General features: G+C 36.0%; 1 protein-coding gene across 13 annotated transcripts in view; it reads right to left on the reverse strand.

The window, feature by feature from the left end:
- Positions 1 to 9,728, reverse strand: part of Mef2 (myocyte enhancer factor 2) — a 98,132-nt gene extending 88,404 nt beyond the window's left edge. For all 13 annotated transcript variants that reach the window (XM_034979995.2, XM_069507546.1, XM_069507508.1 and 10 more), the window contains exon 1: positions 9,518 to 9,728. The gene's annotated coding sequence lies outside the window, so the exon portion shown is untranslated. The remainder of the gene's footprint in view (positions 1 to 9,517) is intronic.
- Between the last annotated feature and the right edge of the window lie 8,107 nt (positions 9,729 to 17,835).

Below are 17,835 nucleotides of genomic sequence, written 5' to 3' on the forward strand. Positions count from 1 at the left end.
TAAACAAAGCAATTTCTTTCAATATGTAACTACTTATTATAATTTATTCTGTCTATAACTAAATCAATTATCCACACATTCATTTTACCTCAATTTTTATTACTTCTGCCTAAACAATATAAATATACATATATCCCAAACATGTCACATTTACACATTGTTGTAAGTTGTTACTAGTGACGAATTACAACAATTTATTCAATCATAACAATCGAAAGTCACGAAATCGAACAATTATCAACATTTCAGCTCGGGCGGGCGCGGGTCTGACATTGAAACCGCACGAGCATTGTTGCTTGAGGCAAGTTTCAGAGGTTTTTGGGGCACCCATCGATCCTCCTGGAAGTGGGTCGAAATGGGTCGCCCACTCGCTCCCCCTCGACCTTGGCGGAGGCGTACGAGCTTCGCCGAAAGCCGCCGAGGCGTTTCATTCAGACGTTTGTAACATACTTTCAATTTTGACTTACGTTTAGTTGCATGATAGCTAAGGTTAAACAAACCTTACTGATAGATATCGTTAAACTTTAGACTGTCAATAAAAACAAAGCCGGTTGCATGAGTCAGTATTCATACCTACCCCATGATAAAGATTAGATGAAGGTAAGTAATGTCCAAAGTTGACAAACTGACTTGTATATCCAATTTTGCTTTTATCTAAATATATAAAAGGAAAAGGTGACTGAATGACTGACTGACTGACTGATCTATCAACGCACAGCTCAAACCACTGGACGGATCGGGCTAAAATTTGGCATGCAGATAGCTATTATGACGTAGGCATCAGCTAAGAAAGGATTTTTGGAAATTCAACCCCTAAGGGGGTGAAATAGGGGTTTGAAATTTGTGTAGTCCACGCGGACGAAGTCGCGAGCATAGGCTAGTTGACGATAAAGTTTAACCGTAACCGTAAAGTAACTTTAACAGTATTTGACAGTAAAAGTAACTTTAACAGTATTTAGTTACAACTTAGTCATAGTTAAGTTTCGCTGTCATTTAAGTATTTTCGTAATATTTTAAGGTGATTAAAGGGTTCCTTACCTATCTACAATTTAATCGGTCAATATTGTGATAGTATCTTAATATTGTTCATATAGAATAGAAAAATTAGAATTATAATAATCTTATAGTTTCTAAAAAAACTACTTAACCTATTTATATTGATTCTACCTACCTACCTTATAAGAATTAGATTTACATTTATAAATAATGTAACTATCGTTTTACATAATTTTTTACTAAATGTATGATTATCTATAGTTACAATGTAAGAATAATGTACTTACTTAATATATAAATATTTAATAATGTAAATATTTATTAAGTACCTACTTAGTGTAATTCATAATTTCAAACTCAAATATTCATATGGCATTTTTTAAATAAAATTAATCACATAATGTGTCCAAAAATTTCCGCTACATCAACGTAGAATAATATTACAATACTCAATGAATTTAATTAGCTATTTATTCAAAGTTATGCAGTAGTTTTCATTTAAATAAAAATATTAATTTAATTAAATTCTTCGTCGCTACGAGACTTGAACAAAAAGTAGAAATACTTAAATACTAAAAAATGGGCTATTCAGGCTATATAGGTATAGTCGACACATTTTAAACTGAGTCGTCGAGTTATCTCTCTGTTTCGCTCGCACTTACAGATCGTAGGTAAGTGCGAGCGAAACAGACAGATAACTCGACGACTCAGTTTAAAATGCGTCGCCTCTGTTGTGGGGCAACTTTTAATACAGAAAATTTTATTTTATTTTGTAAGTAGGTATTAATAATTTTTTTCATTGTTAAATTTTTTATTTCATAACTGAAGTGTTAGTGCCGCTATTAATTGCTCGCTACCGGATGTGACAGTCTACATTTAATACAAGCTATCTTGATTCGGCTGTGGTTCGGCTTTGCTCGACTGAATTTCTAAAAATCCTTCCTTGGAAGGGGGAATAGATAGACAAAACATGCATGCAAAATCTGACATTCCTAATTTCTGAGATAGTGTTATAAAAGAAGAAACTGACATATCAATATACAGATGATTTTGTAGAAACTTGAGATTTTGCATAAAATATAGGTTCTCTTTATAAGGTGCGTATGTATAATGTATATCCCGATTAATAAATTTTGAGATTCTAAAGAGAATCGTTAAGCTAGTTTATATTAAATACGCAGAAAAAATTCACACTATTTATATAATACTTAACACGTGAATAGTGATTGTATGTCAGAAAGGACCATGGGCATTTTTGTATGAATCCTGGGCACACTTTTCCCAACAGTGATGAGAGTTGAGAGCCATTTATTATAAATGAAAGCTTTAAGGGTGAAACGCACCTACTTTATTTAATTATGGCAGCTATGTATAAATCCGTTTTGGTACGATTAAAAATAAATATGTAAATTTAAAAAACCTATTTGAACTTATCTCTGTATAATGAAAGTATACCCCAGTAGTGAGAGCTTTTGTATGACACGGGTGTCTTTACTGTTGGGAAATTGGGTCCAATGACGCATGGTTGGTCCTTAGTACATAAGCCATGCACTGTGCAAAAAGAAAACAATTTCACTTCTTCTTCACCTTTGTAATAGTTAGCGAGAATGTAAGTGGTTCGCTAGGTACTGGATAACGTAATGCGTCAGAAGTTTAATTACCTTGCAGGGTCAAACCACCACTGGATGACATTAATTCTTTTTCAGCTTTGTAATAGTAAGCGCGAAATGCGAATTTCGCTACTGGATGACGTAATGGGTCAGATGTTTAATTATCCTGCAGGGTCAAACCACCACTGGATAACATTAATTCTTCTTCAGCTTTGTAATAGTTAGCGCGAAATGCGAATGTAAGTGGTTCGCTACTTGATGACGTAATGGGTTAGATGACGTGATGGACCTTGCAGGGTCAAACCACCACAGCGGGTGACATTAATTCCTCTTCAGTTTTGTAACAGTTAGCGCGAAATGCGAATGTAAGTGGTTCGCTACTGGATGGCGTAATGGGTCAGAAGTTTAATTACCTTGCAGGGCCAAACCACCACTGGATAACATTTATTCTTCTTCGTCTTTGTAATAGTTAGCGAGAATGTAAGTGGTTCGCAACTGGATGACGTAATGGGTCAGAAGTTTAATTACCTTGCAGGGCCAAACCACCACTGGATAACATTTATTCTTCTTCGTCTTTGTAATAGTTAGCGAGAATGTAAGTGGTTCGCTACTGGATGACGTAATGCGTCAGTGAAACAGTCAATATTTGATATGCAGTCCCCATTAGTAACAGCGTGCGATAAGCCAAGTTTACTAATGAATCGAGGAAACAGACATGTTTGTCGCGGTTTGTATGGTGACGAGCACGGGCCCACGAGGCAAATGTTGAAATTTCGTAAAAAATAAATACTAGGTATGATAAGTACCTAACTAATTTTGCAAAGCATAAACATTTTGCAAATAGACTCCCTATTTCGTGTGAAAGAGTCACATAACTTCCGTGCCTCCACGTGGTAACGGTGGTAGGCATCCATGACAGATTTCCCCACAAAATCCATTGAAGGTCTAATTTTTTTAAAGAATATTAGCCATGGCCTTGTGCTAGGAGTAGGTGTCGACAATAGTGCAACGGGTGGAGTTTGAACCGGCGACCTTTCGGATTTCAGTCCGCACCTTTAACCGTTGAGCTATTAAGGTCTGTTGGATATAAGACTAACTTGTCTACAAATGAAGTAAGTAATAGGTCCTACTGAGATATCAAAGTTTCAACACGTGGCAAGTTTTAAATTTGATAGTATAGAAGCAGCAAACGTTTTGACTGTTTCCTCGATGTTTCAATGAATAAATGAATAATAAACGCAGCCTTTACTCACACGGCTAACAAAAATAAAAGTATAAACAAAAATTTGTGTTACATTAACTGAGAAGCATTATTTATTTACGTTCATGCATCAGGCCATAAGCCCATATTAAAGTTAGGTCTGGATAAATTACGAAAGTAATTAGAGTAACTTAGATAATCTAGTCACAAAACGAAATAACCAAGCTTAAATTTTAAAAGATCTCAATAAAAATAAAACAAAGAACACGTCATGGAAACTAAATTTAATTTAACAGCGCGGGAATGCAGCCAGTATTCTTGGCACCATTTCAGGTGGGCATTGGTAATTAAGTAGAAAAGCTTAGGTATTAGGCTAAACCTAAAAAAATCGGTATTAATATCTACCGGTATTGAAAAAATCCAAAAGCCCTAGATGCAACGTCAAAAACAAGTAAACGAAAAAGAGTCATTACTCAGCACAAATAACGAAAAATAAATACAACAATAATAACTGCAGTAGGTAAGTAAATAAAAAAGAAACCGCATTTCTTTCCGCGGGGGAGTAAGAAGTGATAATGAGGAAGGAGGGGGAGACAATGACAGAAGGTTATCAATGTTGATAAGAGCTCATCCATCACCCGCCGTATCTATTACAATGGGTGAAGACAGTGTGTGCGGAATATTTTGAATTTGCTCACGCATCTATCTATCACAATACTGACGTGACGATACGACACAAAAATCCTTTTCGAAAACACACTTTGGAGAAATTTTGATTAAGTGAAAGTTGAATGAAATATTTATGGTCTATACTTTAAATCTATTAACTTTTTTAGAAAATAAAGATTGATTTGGTTTTAACAAAAACTGAATCTAAAGATCAAGAATGAAAAGTCATTTGGAAACAAAGATATAAGTACTTTAACAAATAAAATAACGAAATAGTGAAAGTAAAATATGTATATAAATTCAAAACTACGTAACAATTTAGAAATTTTGGAGCCAAAACTGGTAATTTTATTCAAAAAAATGTAAAAAAAAAGCTTTAAACATTTAAGTACAGACTATACCTAATAATCAAAAAACCTCCCTTCAAACCAAATTAAAAAAATTAGGTATAATAAGCGTACCTATTTGATAATAGGTAATTCTTATCGTTAATGATAAAATAAGTAAATCAGATAATATAATATAAGATAATTTTCACACCACACCATTATCTAATCTAAAACCATCAACGCAAGAGTGTAATTTATAATCACTTAACATTACTAATAAACAGCAAAAACAAGGTGAAATAGGCAAAGTAATTCTTAATTCATTAAGTATACAGATAAAATTGCTTTCATTGTGATGGTTATTTCATTATTATACTTAATTAATTCAGATTATTTTCTGGTGATTGATACTTACAAAAACTTATAAGATTCTAATAGGGATTTTTTTTATATTAAACACTAAAAATCTGCATATTAAGTATTTAAATCGTTAACTTTAAAGTAGTTAAAACTTTAAAGTGGAATTTATTGTAACCAATATTTTTTTTTAATTCTTTTTAAGTGGGTAAGTAAGTATGTATAAATTTTGTGAATGTCTATAATAACATTTTGCAATGATATAAGGAACATTAAAGGAGTGTGCGTGTATATAATTAGTTTCATAATTTCTGCATTTGTTTTCATGTTACAATATAATATGACTTGTTGAAATATTCATTTATTGTACGCAGACAAATTAGTAATGAATCTAGACAGCGCTAACAACCGGAAAACAAAATCAAAAGGTAGAGAAACATAGTATGCAAAAATGTTTATGTATTCCACGTGAACGCTGTGAGACTGTTCGAGCCTCCCGATGTTACGCAATAACTCGTGACTCCTATTACAAGTGCCTTAAATGATATACGTTACAAGTCTTATCAGTTATCAAACAAATGAACGCCTTTCACTGCTACTGCTAAGGTCGCGAATACAATAGCACCCAATTTCGACGCTTCCTTATTTGTAATGAATACTAACACGCTTTTTCCTGCGTTTTTTTGTGTATAGTCGCAAATTATCGCTTTATTCTTGTTCTATAACTCGATCGTAATATTGAACTTTAATCATTACACCCAAAGTGGGTCTGTCATGTTTATTATACATTTAAATTTAAAACAACCTGTTTCCCATACACTTTTTTCAGCAGTTTTTTTACGATAGCAACACTTTAACTTAATTTGCATAAAACTCTAATAATAAAATTTTTAAATGAGATTGTTTAGCAGTCATGAATGCAAATTAACTTAACTTGGTATATTATAAGGTTTTTGTATTAAATAAAACTATTTACACAATCAGAAGCATTGGCAATAATTCGAACAATAATGTTGAAGGCAAAAAAAGAAAAACAGTTGAACACGCACATCGTGGTGCCTACGGAGCCGATGGCTCGCATTGACGCAAAAAAGTGTCTGTACACACACACAGGAGCAAAAACTCCACAGATGTGGCTCACACGCAGCGACGGGAAAAAAGTAACCCGCAACTCTTGATCTTGTCTTTGCACAACATGTTTCGCTAGCATGTATGTAATATAAAATTCTTTCCTTTCTTTTTGCGTTCATGAAATTACTAAACGCTAATCCATTCCCCTGAATATTCTGCACCAATTATAATTTATGGCATGGTTTGGCCGATCTGGCTGTTAAATACTTTCGCTCCACAATTTTTCCTTATAAAGACCGTCTAGCTCCTTGGAACTTTACGCATATCAAACTTCTTACGATCTCCGTAAGACCTGTTTTCTCTGCGAGTTTTATTTATTATTTTGTATAAATTCTTAAGTCACATTATTCTGCAAGAACCCGCGCAATTAAACCTTTATTATCTTTAACCCTTGCACGAGTATGGAAACTGGTTTAATCACTTATATCACTAAGATACCGCCTAAACTCTTGTTTGTTACAAGTTTAAATTATGTATGACCAACCAGGCGTGACAAGGTTATTATCCGTCCCACATAAATATTGATATTTCACATATTGTTATCAGATGAACATATGTATTACTTAAATACTTATGTATATGTATACGAAATACGAATCTATATAAAGCTTGTATTAAGTGAGTATCTTCTAATATTTGTTAATCGACATTAAATTTTAAACATAATGAAGTAAGCATTAGTTTAAAATTTAAATGAGGCAGATTTTTGTCGCAGCATTTTGCACATCTAGATATACAAGTTTTAAAAATCCAATAGAATATGCTAAGCATTCTGTACAAAGGTCGAGAGAGCGAATAAACGAAGGCAGGCCGCTTCCGTTGTTGATATTGGCATCGCATATAGACAAATGCCACTAATTTATTATTATGATTGATGAATATCATAATATTATAGTTCATAATAATCATTAGATTAGAGATCACTAGGTCAATCGATAGGGCCGCCAAATTGTACCTGCCTATAAGTTTGTTTTGCTTTTTAACCGACTTCAAAAAAAGGAGGAGGTTCTCAATTCGTCGGAATCTTTTTTTTATGTTTTCCCGGTATACAATAAAAGTATATTTCATTCATTCAATTATTGTAATTAAGAATGTATTTTATGTTTAGGTTGTCACTGTTATTGAATTGTTAATCTAAGGTAATATTTTTTAAATTGTGAGTTACCAAACCATTTGTGTCACTGGTTGGTACCGGATTCTACATATAAACCTAATTGAAGCGAATACTTCCCTACAATAAACGCTAGCACAAGTACCATCAATTGCTGAAGACTCTGTACCTCTCCGTACGTAAATGGTTGTTCGCATTTATTATGCACTTTAGAATAATCGCTGACATCTAATTGCTTTATGAATTCGTTTAAAATTACTAAAGGAATTTGCCATACAGCGCATTCTCCAATCACAGAGAGTTGTAGGGCAGGTCATGGCTGAATGCGTAAGCGCAAACGGATGTGCATACGATAACTTATTATCTAAACTTCATAATAAATATATGTAGGTACCTACTTAATTTGTATGTACAACAGAATGTGGTAGGGAAAGCCAATATTTGTTGAGAAATTTTTATCTATTTCTCGAGCAGTAAACACTATGACATAAAATGTCCTCAAGATAATAAGAACGATTTATATTGCGACGTTCTATAGTCCTGGGTAAATAGAATAAGGTTTTTTAAGTGCAGTGGTGTGATGATTGATATAGTCATGTTAGTTAGTAGTAGTAGTACAGTCTAGTCTGGCTCCTACACAACGAGTACCAGGCAAGCAGCGGATCGCAGTGGTATCACGTTACGCGGTGGCTGTTGACACCAGCGCCTGATTAATATTTATGATACGACCGAGCATCTCGCATGGCCGGTTCGTTCGTTCAATGCGAATTAACTCCGTCCCGCTTACACCCACGTTAGCAAATATATATCTGAAGGAGAAGAACGTCAGCCACTCATATGCCAACCGCTTTTTTAAACAAACGTGTGTGAGTAAGTGCGAATGAGAATCCCAAATCTTCTTAATTTTTGTACAGTTTTGTTTTTGCTTTCAGATTTTGTGTTGGAACGAGTCTTGAAGGTCACGATGAATATGCTAATCATCCTTTTTTACTATAATATATTTGTGCATTAATTAATATTAGATTTCCTGAGTTTCCTAATTTTGAAGATAAATATAAGTAACTATCATATTAAAGAACAAGAGTATTAAACAATTGTAGGTAATTGATTAAAAAGTAAAGAGTTAAGTACATGTACGGAGAAGGGCCGAACGCCTCGAACCTGACCGAATCGAGGTAACCCAACCGGACAGACTTGACTGACATATTACAATTAATCTGCAGCCTATAAAATTGTGAACAGGCAGAACTCGGCGTAGGTATATTTTTCGCAAAATAATTTAGCCCAATAATATTCTTTGAATTAAAGCATTTTCCTGGTTAATGCTGGTAAAGCTGTGGAATAAATATGATAATTTCCTCAGTACACTGGGTACAAAATTGTGTGAAACAGTGACGAGTAACTACATTTAAATTACTCATTGAATGCTATTAGTCATTTAATTTGATGCAGTCGTTTGTAATTAATTTGATGCAATCGTCTTCAGAATGCCAAAGTCAACTCCTCAGGCCTCAAATCGTGGAACGGATAGTTATGGAAAGCGGAAATGATTTTAATTTATTGTGCTTGTAATAAAGTCCTATAAAGAAATTGAAAAAATCTTTGTTGGATACAACTGTTCAACATTTTGTTTGTTTTTCAAACACACCATGTAATTGTATATCGCGCACATCGTTATCATTATGCATGAGAGCGCCATTATCGTTGTTTGTCTGAATATTTTCCGTGAGCTCGCGCGGTGCGCCCTCAGCGCCGGCCGGCATTCGCGGCTGCTTCAAGGTCACGTTATCAAGCTGTCGCCAGCCAGCCGACGTCGTAAGATACGCGCCCGCAATAATTACCTACGCATTCTCCTTCCACTCCTCTCATTTGGCAACAATTACGCGACACTATGACTAGCACGACAGTCTTAACAGGAACTCGCCAATCTGTACCTCCGCAATCTCCATTACCCAGCGGAGCTCTTAATGCGTGCTCGCGCTCCTGATCACCACCACCGCAATACCGACTACCGTCTCAAATCGAATTAGCGGCGTGTTTACATTTTATAAATAGAGCGTTCACGTGGCGCCGTGTAAGATAAGCAGCCCACAACTCGTTCTCCATCACTCACCGTGCGCTGCTAACATCCTCCGCGGCGAATCTCAAGTTTCTCCGTCACACTGACACTCGAGCAGGAACTAAAGCACTCACAAACGGCGCACTAAGTTCGGCGGCACACGCGAGGACTGCACAGCGCGACACCCACGACTAGAATGCGGGCGAAACGGCGGCGGGGTGCGGGGAGGGGGATCGACAGCGACACACGACTCGTACGAAGGCGCGGCGACTAGGACTGCGGCCGGGCAACAGCGCGCTCCCCCCATTGGTCGGAAACGACGTGACGTCAGGCAAAGCGGCCAATGGCCGCGAGACGAAAGTTGCGCGAAGCGACCGCTTGGAGCGCTAGCATAGAAGAACTCGCCCGCCCTACAGAGCTTTCTTCAGCTTGGGCGTATGCTTTGCGGGCGGAAAACACTGATACAGTATCATTATGAAATTAAATATGTGGAATGAATGTCGTTATCCATAAATTATAGGTCATTAGATCGTAATTATTGCAACACTGCTATTCGTTTCGCAAACTTATTAGACGTTACTTTACGTAGTTTATTGGGCAGCTGCCAGATAAGGTGAATATACCTATGCCATAGCTAAACACAATAATAAATCAGGGCTGAAAGCAAATTGATGGTGTCATCGAGAAAATGAATGATGTATCTTCCTAGAGCGGACTAATGCATTTAAATTAAGTATCATTGCAGTTTTGAATTAAGATATTAAAACTATGAGGTGTTTACTACAAAAAATTGTCACAGTTCGTCCAGCAACAGAATATGATAACAATAGGTAGGCATGATTCGTACTTTTTTGTAACTACGATGATATCGATAATAATGAAATTGAAAAAGTTCCATTGCTCAGAGCTTCATTAGAGAGCTGTAAACAAACCCCTTGGAGCCCGAGGGACCGACAGCTGTCCCCAAGCCTCAGCTCTGCCATTAAACTCCCACGGATTTCGAAACTCCATGCAAAAATAAACCTTGGTGGTTGGTGGTGGTAAACGCTTACTTTTCAACTTTACTTTTAGGACTTACTAACTTCTCCAAGATGCTGTAAAATACGTGATTGGAAAAGGACTTTAATGTTTGGCAAGTACATTTTACTTTCGAATTTTGTGAGTAGGTATATTCTAGAAATGGCCGTAGGTAAAACAAACGTATTGTACAAGAAAATGCGAGTTATAGGTAGGCACCTACCTAATATCTTCTTCTTCATGACCTTATCCCATGCTTCTTATCTATACGTGGGACGTCGACACTCGGCACAACACATCTTCTTCCACTCACAATTCTTTCACGCAATCCATCCACTTTTTCTTTGATCGTCCTCTCCCCTTTTTTCCTTCCACATGCATATTTAAAGAGAAGACTCTTTCACGAAATCCTTCCGCTTTTGGGACGGATAATACCTAATTAGGTATAGAAAGCCGCGCGAAATGTTTTCCCTCGATAACTTTCAATAACAATTAAGTACAAAATAAAATTATTGCTCAAGAAAGGAAGGGTAGATATATTATATCTCATGGATAATTGGTTAAATACCTACCTACGTGTTTCCGTTTAAATTATGTGAACTAAGCACGTGCGAACATCCAGGACAAAGGCGTAAAATTGCAGAAATAATCGGCAATTACAGTATTATTCACGATGAAAATATGTATTTAGTTCTGAATATTCAAGTTTTTAATTAAAATCAAAAATAATTATTATCGCACAGTTTTCTCATCGTTATTACCTACCTTTATCTATGATATTCATTTGAAAGTAAAATAATATTGCCCCAAAAAACCTGTAGGTAAGTAAATCTATGTTATCTAATGAGATACCAATTTTTTTTCACTTGTAGCCCAAGATTGATATTTTCTTTTTGTCGTTAGTTACCGTTATCACATCAGCATAGGGCATCTTGAGCCCTGTTTAGGGAACAGTCGTTTTTCATACCTCGTTTCAACTGTCTTTACCCTATTAGGTAATCCCTTGATTGTTATCCTTGATTGTTATGCTTTAGGTTCCTCTGAAGGACTGAGCATAGAGATCTCTTTTCAGAATGAGAAGGCTTTAAGAGGTTAGCACAGCCTTTGTCCGAAATAAACTTATCGATGGAAATTAATATCACGGGTAGACGCTTGACGAAAATCTTGTCTGGTGGTACTTAAGCAATGTTTTCATGATGATGATGGTATCTAATATCTATATGGGTTGGTCCGATTTTCTTTGAATTGATCCTTTAATTCTCGTCTACAAGGCAACTCACATGGTCACGCCATAGCTAGCAACCGTCTTCGCAATGCGTAAAGATAGACAAGACCACAGAACCCCTTCGTTTTCCAGGGCAGCGTTGGCTTTCAAACAAACAACGTTGCACCGTTTCTCTTTCATTGTAATAATTTCAAAACGTATAAATCTCTCAAGAAAACACGTCCGTCTAACAGTGAAGTCCGTAATCCGAACGCAGGAATCCGTGTGTAATCTATTTTTGAACTCCCCTCGGCGCGTGCGCAGGCAAGGAGAGGAATTACCGGGGTTTAATGCACTGAAATCGCAGTTTAGCAACAGTCAGAGGCGGATTACCTATCCCTAAGGCAAACTAGGCACGTGCCTAGGGGCGCGAGATTACGAAGGGGCGCGCGATCATGTAGAGATTTACCTAAAATTATCCCTACTAAGTAATATTATCTTGGAGTGACTGAAACTGCCTCTTCTTTAATATAGCAAAATGCGTTGCGTTCACATAAATAATATAATCACCAACAACCAGCTATGCAATGAGACGATGCCTCGTTCTTTTGAAATTAGTAATATTTTTTAATATGGCTGTTAGAGGGGCGCCTATGAGGTGCTTGTTTAGGGCGCTCTCGACATTTAATCCGCCGAGACATCAATTTTACCTATCTTTATCTGTAGTACAGACTCTTTTTTTTAGTCCATTACAAGTTGGCCCTTGACTGCAATTTTACCTGGTGTTAAGTGATGATGCTGTCTAAGATGGGAGCGAACTAACTTGCGAGGGTATGCCAGTTTTATTAAACTCATACCACATAGATACCCCTTATCGGTTTCTACACGGCATCGTACCGGAACGCGAAATCGCTTGGTAGCATGGCTTTGCTAGTAGGGTGGTAAATAATCACGGCCATAGCCTCCCACTGTACCAGACCAGAGAATATATAAAAATAATGAATTCCCAATTAGGTGCCCCTACCTGGAATCTCCCTTTTTAACCGACTTCAAAAAAAGGAGGAGGTTCTCAATTCGTCGGAATCTTTTTTTTTTTTTTTTTTTTTTTTTTTTTTTTTTTTTTTTTTTTTTATGTATGTTCCCCGATTACTCGAAAACGCCTGGACCGATTTTGAAAATTCTTTTTTTGTTTGAAAGGGTATACTTCAAAGTTGGTCCCATTTCAATTTGGTGAAGATCTGATGAACATCTTCGAAGATAGATACTGGAACTCCTCAACGGATAAGAGTAAATTGCTCGCGATCAGTGTAATAGCTTAGTAAACGGTAGATTTTTAACCAGTCATAGCATAATTCCATGGGGCCACTAAAAATTGTGAAATAAAATTTTTTTACAAAAAAAATAAAAACCGACTTCGTTACACAAACACTAAAAATTGAAAAATAATTTAATTTATTACCGATTATATTATGTATACAAGAGTTAATATAGTTCCATAATAATATTTTTTGGGGTCGGTGCCAATGAGGTGCCATTGTGGAGTCCCATAAAAATATGAAGTCTAGACGATTCGCGCAGCTAAAGCTAATTGGCACCGGCACCAAGAAGTATTATTATGGAACTATATTAACTCTTGTATACATAATATAATCGGTAATAAATTAAATTATTTTTCAATTTTTAGTGTTTGTGTAACGAAGTCGGTTTTTATTTTTTTTGTTTGATTATATATTATAATTTCTTGAGCGAGCACAAGGGACGCTGGTGCACGGATAAACCCGACTAGGTTTTTGCTGCATCGGAATGATATCTGTAATGTAATATTTAAAAAATTTATGTTTGTTTGTACCTATAAACTTATTTTTTTTTCTTTATCTATTTTTTTAATATTACAATAAAACTTAAAGCTAGCCTTATCTAATTACTATATAAATCACTAGCTGATCCCCGCGGCTTCGCCCGCGTAGATTTAGGTTTTTAAAGATCCCGTATAGCCTATGTCACTCAGGAATAATGTAGCTTTCTACTGGTGAAAGAATTTTTAAAATCGGTTCAGTAGTTCTAAAGATTACCCCCTACAAACAAACTTAACGACATTACCTCTTTATATAATATAAAATCGGTCCAGTAGTTTTTGAGCCTATTCAGTACAAACAAACAAACAAACAAACAAAGTTTTCCTCTTTATAATATTAGTGTAGACAACGGGCCGTGCAGCAGAAATCGTAATATTTTAATTTCGCCATAACTTCAAAACCAAACGTCCAATTTTAATCATTCAAAGACCAAATATTATCTCCATAAACTGTTCTTAGTGATGAAATCACTTATTTTGATAAGGATTAATAACATGAGTAAAATAAACGCGTTTAAATGTAGTCCAAAAAAATTTCAAGATTTTTAAATAAAAAAATGGTTGCTGTGCCTCACTCGACATAGATGGGTATAGTGTGTCGCGGACTTTTTTGTAGATATTTATAAGATCTACAATTAATTAGAACATTTTATGGTTCTATCTTTTATAGTTTAGGCAGCGTACGCAAAATAAGTAACTTTTCTGGTTGATTTTTTACACCTTGTGTCCGAAAAAGCCAAATATCTTACGGAACCCTATTTTTTTCCAAAATAAAATATAGCCTATGTTACTCGTGGATAATGTAGCTTTCGAATGGTGAAAGAATTTTTAAAATCGGTCCAGTAGTTTTTGAGCCTATTCAGTACAAACAAACAAACAAACAAACAAAGTTTTCCTCTTTATAATATTAGTGTAGATGACCGCGTGGAATGGTGCCAAGAATACTGTTTGTTTTAAATAAATAAATAAATAATGAGACCACAGCTGCACTCAGCACTGCGCCAGGGAGGTCATCGGTCTTCACATTCAGCATTTGCCGACTCAGTGATTGCTAAACTGCGACTGGAAATCGCTCGCGCTGATGTCGAGTGGTGTATGAACAATAAAATATGCTGAAGTGGACGAAGTGTATACCGCAGACGTAATATACTGTACCAACTATTGTAGGGCACATAGTTCGAAAAACCGATAGACGTTGGGGCCCCAAGGTGCTGGAATGGCGACCTCGCACCGGAAAGCGCAGCGTTGGAAGACCCCTTGCTAGGTGGACGGACGACATCAGGCGAGTCGCTGGATTCAGGCAGCGCAAGACCGTGACGTGTGGAAGTCTCTACAAGAGAACTATGTCCATCAGTGGATGTCTATCGGTTGTTGTTGATGATGCTGATGATTATAGACCCTCTAGAACCCAGTTTCGACTTTGAGTTTTCTAAAAGATTTTTTTTAAATTTATTTTGAGCTAACCTCTACACAATACAGAGCAAAAGCGACCATGCAACGATTTGAAAATTCTTTTTTCATATTTCTTTTTTGTACCCAAATTGCATAAGATATTTATTCTTCTTAATATCATTACCTAGTTATCTTCTCTATTACAGAATTTTCTTTTTAGTTTGGTTTGTCCTTCAATCAGGTTACAACGGAGCAACGGATCCGTGTGATTCTTTACATGGAGTAAGTACATATACCAAGTTAAAGACCTGAGAGTAACATATGAGTTACTTTTTATTCCGGAAAATCAAAGAGTATCCATGGGATTTTTAAAACATAAATCATCAATCGGCTGGTACAGAAATATTTGATTTATTCAAATAAGCTCTCGTGCAACATAATGATGCCTTTTAATCTTTGCTTTCTTAGATTAGGACTCTGGTAGACCAGTCCTTAATGTTTAAGATCGCTTGATTCAACCTAAGAACTAAAGCTCCGGGCATTATTTTCATCCTTGGTAATTTTCTTTTATTATGCCTTGATAGTATAAGGAATGAAAACATAATTCAATTATATTTCTTTTACCAAAGCCGATCCCGTTTCACTGATGTCAACAATACAACAGAAATAATATTTTTTGTAGCAAATTATACATTTTGTAAAATCCCCAATGTGTTACGCATAATGGTAACCTTTCGCCTGTCACACTACAGTCTCCCACAAGGTGAAATTGCAAATCCCAAACACCACAAACTTCATATACGTTCCAACCAAACTTAAACCATAAACCTCTAGTTTAAAGTCAAATTTGCATGAACAAAATGCTGGATTTGAGTTGAAATGACTAAGTTGTTTTTTGCCTTAGACCCACGTGGCGATACCACATGTTTAGAAACATCGCATCCCATACAATCCGGGAGATAACACCGCTTAGATAATATCTATGCTTTCTTTTCATGTAGGTATACTGTATTTTAATAGCAATATTTTGTGAATATCTGAGAATTCCACAATGTTCAATGATTTGCTCTTACGGGATATAATGAGGACTAGTCGTAGGTAGTCTCCAAAAAAAGGTCTCCAAAAAAAACTACGACTGTCCTGTCCGGTCAGGAAGTCTTAGTTTGATTTACGGGTCAGATTAAAACACCCATTCCTATCATAATATTTATATATTAAGAACTAATCACCCAACTGGTGCCTGCTTATTCGTTTGCGTCGATTTAGGTTTTTCAAAAATCCTGTGGGAACTAAAAGTAGCCTCCGTAACTCTCCAAAATGCCAAGTTTCATAGATAAGCATTTCATAGATAATAATAAAAAATCTCACACAAAATTTCGTCCAAAAACTGTGAAATACGTAGCATTTTCTGCCTTAAATTTTTTATCTAAGTTTTCTGCTAAAATACCAATTTTCAAAGATGTAACTTAAAAAGTGATGGACTTTCATACACACTTTTATCTCCTTTAACATAAAAAACAAAAATCACTGGCAGGCAATGGCACAATCTAAATCGCAAATGTGTGTATCTTGCATGTGAAATTTGGCTATCCTAGCGAATACCCTTACATTAAATTTTTTCTACGTCGTAGCACTTAGCTGCCTACTTCGTTACTCGGATATATAGGTACCTACTTTCTTAAAAATAATTTACCCTTCAATGTTAACGATTCAAAAAGCGCAATAAAGTTAATGATAACAAAACTTCACAAAAAACAAATGACAACAGCCAATGAATCAGAAATTCTCATGAAGACCCATCGGGGCCATATGTCCCGCACATTGTCACCCGCTCCCTCGGCGCACGTAACCTCACCCCCTCTAAGGGAACCGCTGAAAAAATTGGACCACAACAAAAAATTGTGTCTTTATTCCCAGAAGCATAGGTTTCAATTTCGGTTATCTTATTTCGGTCATCTTTATGGCATTAAGCGACAAGGTGGTTGAGGGACAAAGTTTTTTCTTGAAAATGTGTGTCGGAGTTCAGTGACCTCATTTTTTCAAAGTTTCAAATCTTATTAGCTTTTTCGGAACGGAGTTAGTTTATCACACAATTATTGTAAGTTTGAGTTTTGCAGTTTTTAGGGTTCCGTACCTCAAAATGAAAAAAGAAAACCTTTATAGGATCACTTCGTTGTCTGTCTGTCTGTATGTCTGTCTGTCTGTCCGCCTGTTCGTCTGTCCGTCTGTCCGTCTATTTGTCGTGTCTGTCAAGAAAACCTATTTTATTAAAAAGGGTACTTCCCGTTGAAATGAAAAATGAAATTTGGCAGGTAAGTAGGTCTTATAGCAAGTTTTAAGCCATTTAGTCAAGTTATAACTTATTAGTGAACGCAACGTGCGTTGACACATTGGCCTCGTGTCATATCATGGAGACAGCATCAAGACCGGGAGCCGCAGCAGAAATGATTAAAAATGGCAAGTGGCGCAAGTATGCCTCTCTTATCGAGAGTAAGTAACATTTTTGTTCCGTTTGCCGTGGAGACCCTGGGGCCATGGAGTTTTAGCGCAAAAAAAATTCATCTGGTGACAGAAGGGCTGGCTCATTTTTTTGCGCAACGGATCAGCCTGGCTCTCCAGCGCGGAAATGCAGCCAGTATTCTTGGCACCATTCCACGCGGGTATGATTTATATAGCAATTAGAATAATATCAATAAAAAAAAACTTACAAAAAAGTTTAAAAAAAAAATTTATTATTTTTTTGCATTCGCAGATTGCAAAATATTTTTATCTGACTATCAACATGCGTGGAAGATACGACTATAATAAATTGTAAGGCTTTAGATTAGGATTTAGCGATAATATTATCTAGAACATTTTTCTCTTCGGTAGATATACCTATTTATTGCATTTCGTAGGTTATCT

The sequence above is a fragment of the Maniola hyperantus genome, chromosome 2, assembly GCF_902806685.2.
Source record: "Maniola hyperantus chromosome 2, iAphHyp1.2, whole genome shotgun sequence".
Lineage (NCBI taxonomy): Eukaryota > Metazoa > Arthropoda > Insecta > Lepidoptera > Nymphalidae > Maniola > Maniola hyperantus.